Genomic DNA, 4325 nt, shown 5'->3' with positions numbered 1-4325 from the left:
CGCTGTTCGCCTGTCACTCTGCTGCAGCCCGTAAACCCTAAGCAACATGTTCTAGCGCCAGGTCCAGACGCTTCTTAAACACTCCTAATGGATGGTGACTGCACCAGCTCTCTGGGCAATGTTCCAGTTCCTGAACACCCTGACAGGGGAAACGTTTTCTAATATCTGATCTGAATCTCTCCTGTCTCAGCTTATGGCCATTCCCTCTGGTCCCTGAGGAATCCAACGCAGTCCAGCGGAATCCAATGCCAAGCAGTGCAAAGCTGTGGAGGGCTGAGCTCCCTCGCAGTCGTGTCGTGAGCACTGCAGCCAGAGGCAGTGCTGGTAGTGGCCCCACACAGTGCCTCCCCCAGACACAGGCAGCCCGTGCTGCAGGTCTGTGGCCACCGCGGGTTCCTCAAGGCTCGGATGCTGTGGCATTGGACTGGGACAGCACCATGGTGGTTCTGTGACTGACCTGCCTGGTGCCACCTCAAAAACAGAGCTGAGGAGCTGGGCAGATGGGCCACACCTTCAGGCACTCAGTCCAGCACCCCAGGGATGAGCCCAGCTTGAACTCGGGGTGTTGTTTGGGGTGATTCACTGACATCATGGGCTTTGCTTGCCTCAATGTGCTGTCCCGCTAAGCACAGAGAAGTATTTCAGGCCTGTGCACACTGAAGGGATCTTGCCAAGAATTTGTAACAGAATGAAGAATCTAAAGGATGTCAAGCAAACCCTCCTTGGCCTTTTCCCTGTGAGCCCAATTTTCCCTGAGGGGCAGTCATAGGATGGCAGCCTTTCTGCTAGGCTCAGTATGCACTGAGGAAAGCTGAGGGGGAGAAAAGATAATAATGAGTTTCTTTAGGTGTATCTGAGTGTATTAAAGTGGAGAGGTTCTCTAGAAAGATTATATTTTGGGCAGAAGGATACATCAAGCATCCATCAAGGCTTTGGAAGATACTCTGCACTACATTACCCATGGAGGGATTTTGTTATGGACCATCAAGTCACAAGAGGTTTGAATAAAAAAGCACCTTCCAGCAAAATGAAAGTGGCATCTCTCTGTCCTTCCTTCGGCTACCTAATAGAGGATGCATTTGGCTCAGTATAGCGTCATTAATAACAACAGAAGTGCCAAATGCCCTGGGTGGATGTGTGGAGCTGCAGGGGCAGTGCTGGTGTCTGGCAGATGCCACCAGGATGGGGTGGGGTGGCAGATGAGCAAACACACTGCTGCAAATGGAGCTGGATAAACCCATTTTGGTTTTATTTTCACTGAAAAAATGCTTTCCCTTGGCCAGGATGTAGCCAAAGGACGATATGTGCAAGGAGAAAACGTATAGATAGTAGAGGCAGCCCAAGAGGGATTTTCTAGCACTGTCCCTGCATCAGGAGCTGCTGCTGAGCTCAGCCTCTTCATGAGATAATAAGTGGGTTTGCGATCAACTTTAATTAAGCTTCCTCTGAATGTCCCATCTCCTTAATTAAATAACAATTTGCAGCACTGAGTCTGCCAGTTGTGATCAGTTCCCTTCTCCTCCCCTAAAGCAGTTCCTGCCTTCAGGCACAGAGATGGCTCCTGGTGTGACAGCCCCATCCCAGCCCACAGAGGAGATGAAAAAACAGGAGCAATGTGGCTGAGGAAGGAGGCAAATGGGAGCTCGTTCAGCTAAAATGCTGTGAGGAGGGTTTAGGATGCAGCAAATTAAAGAGCTTTGATGTCAGCGGGTCTGGCCTCTCACAAGGCCAAGTGCCCAACACAGGGAAGGGGGCTTGAAGAGGGATGCAGAAGTGTTTTGCTGTGGTTTGGAGCCAGGACAGAGCCCAAGGAGCCCTGTAAACACTCCTGACCTCAAATAAATTTGCAACTCAGTCAGGTTTCTGCTATTCATTTCCTTGCACTTGACCTGAAGGATGCCTCTGCTAGTTTTGCAGTGGATTACAGCTGCTTGGAGACGTAACCTGATCTGAGATTTTGGAGAAAAAGAAGCACAATAAAGCCTTCTGCTTGTCTCGGTACCTTGGGTTGACTGACACGTGGGACAGCTGTGTGATGAAGCTGGAGCCCAAGCTAACAGGCTGTCCCTACCCACAGTGACAGCCAGTGTGCCACCGAGCCAGCCATGCCCAGATTCAGGGCACTCGAGCTGGCAGCCTTTCTCAGGCTATAGATAGCTGTGCCCATCTCTGACTTGAGTCCGCACAGGGAAGCAGCAGGAGTGGATGGCTATCCCCAGAACACCCCATACCTCCTGCAGCAGCCTCCCCTGCACTTTGCATGGCAGTGGCTCTGAGGGTCTCTACAAAACTCCAATCCCCACTTCTTGCATAAACAAGCAACTTAGAAGAACCAGGGGATGATGGAAGCCTTGTCTCCAAGCAGCAAGCAGGGAGGCAGGACCTGGCATGACGCTCCTTCTCTGTGAGGCACATCACCTCCTGCTGCCAGGTGGGCTTTCATCCTTTCCTCTTGGCACAGCTCTGCCTTGTAAGTCTCTGTTTGCATCAGGTGTTTGCAGAAGTGCAGCTTTCCCATGTCAGTGTGTATGGTGGCAGGGGCCCACATCTTCTCTCTCTAAGCAGACAGAGACCCTTTCTTCCACATCCCACCTGAATTTCATCCCAGCTGCTTCAGCAGCACAGCCACAACCTTTTAAAGGCAATGTTAGAGCTCCCACTCTGCATTGACCCTAGATACATTCTGACACATCCCAGGGGCTGTTTTCAGAGGAGTGACTCAGAGCCATCACCTGCCAGGATGGAGGGACAGGGCCAAGCGGAATTCCTCACCCTGTGCTGTGGTGCCTGGTAGTGCCCAGTTCTGGCACCTGCTACCCTGCTGTCTCCACAGTGAAACCTAAGGGGGGAGAATCACCCAGGGGCTGGAGTTTGCCTCGGGGCAGCACTAGAGAGGTCTCTGTGGGCTGCCCAGGACTGTTTGGGTGATGGTTTGATGGTGGGGAACAGCAGGTCCTTTACCCCTTCCTTGTTCCCTCACCTAAGGACAGGTTCCAACAGCCTTCAACAAAATAACTACTTCCATTTGTAGCTTATTCTACTTTTTCTATGTTCAAGGCAACCAAAGTATTCCTATTCTGAAGACCAACTGCTTTAAAAATTAATTCCTTAAATGCAATTATTTCCCATTCATTCCATCTGCCATCCCCACGCTGAGCAGAGGCAGAGCCAGGCTGAAGCCTGTGTAAATCAAAGCAAGTGCTCATGGGACCTCAGTTCCTAACAGGCTTTGCAGCAAGTTAATCTTTCAGGACTCAAAACCTGGGAGGATGTGGTGTGAGAACACACCTCTGTGCTCACCCATGTCCCCACTTTGTGCTGGCAGCACCGTGGGTCCCTGGTTAACACCTCTTTGGCTTGGGCATTTCATGTTTTTCCTTGCAGCATGATTCCTCTTAAAGAGAGAAGGGATTTTTGGAAAAGATGAAACCTAACAGCTGCATTAATAGCATGTTCAGTTTTGTTGACCAACACTGTCATGAGCCAACTGAAGGTGAGACCTTGTCACCCTGAGATGCCAGAGCCGTCCACAGCTCCTTTGGACACAAGAGGGAGTCCTGAATCACTAACAACAGAGGTTTGGCTTTGGTTGCTGTGGATTAAAATGCTTTTCCCTGCGCTGAGAAAACACTACTCATCCCTTGGAGGCCTTCTGCATGTTTTGCTCTCCTCAATGTCAGGGTAAATCCATGGTAAATCCAGGAGTGTGGATTTTACCCATTTGCAGTGGGGACAGGTCATCTCACTGGTTGGGTGAAGTGAGTCCTGGTTTCCTAGCAGACTTGGAATTATTCCTGAAATCAAGTAGAGTTCATAGTCATCCCCACATTTTGCAGCCCCAGCTGAATGCAGAAAATTGGCAATGCTCTGTCTGCCTCCACACTTCTCTCTGTGGCATTAGTATTGCACATTCCCCCCATCCTTGGCACCCATCTGCACATGGCATCTGCTCCTCCAAGGGCATCTGCCCCATCTGCATGTCCCCCATGGGCTTGGGGACACCCAGCAGAGAGGATGGGTGTCCCCAACACCCCCTGTTCCCGCTGCCCTGGGGGACCTTTGCTGCTGGACAGGGATATTTTGGGAGATGTGCTTTTCCCGTACTACCCAATTTAATTAAGCATGGTATAATCTTTCTAACGCAGCTTCCAGGAGGAACACACGCTGGAGGTGGAGGTGACATGGTGGCATGTGTCCAGTGAGGACAGACAAGTAGCACTATGTATCAGCAATTTCGGCAGGTCCTGCTGACACCTGGCTGAAAGGGCTCGCTCGTTCCCACACCGAAGTCACGAGGAGAGCTGCAGCTGCCCGGGGCTGGGGCT

This window comes from Acanthisitta chloris, unplaced genomic scaffold (genome assembly GCF_000695815.1).
Source record: "Acanthisitta chloris isolate BGI_N310 unplaced genomic scaffold, ASM69581v1 scaffold7268, whole genome shotgun sequence".
NCBI classification, from domain to species: Eukaryota; Metazoa; Chordata; class Aves; order Passeriformes; family Acanthisittidae; genus Acanthisitta; species Acanthisitta chloris.
The sequence above is the reverse complement of the archived record's forward strand: the minus strand, read 5'-3'. Positions refer to the sequence as shown.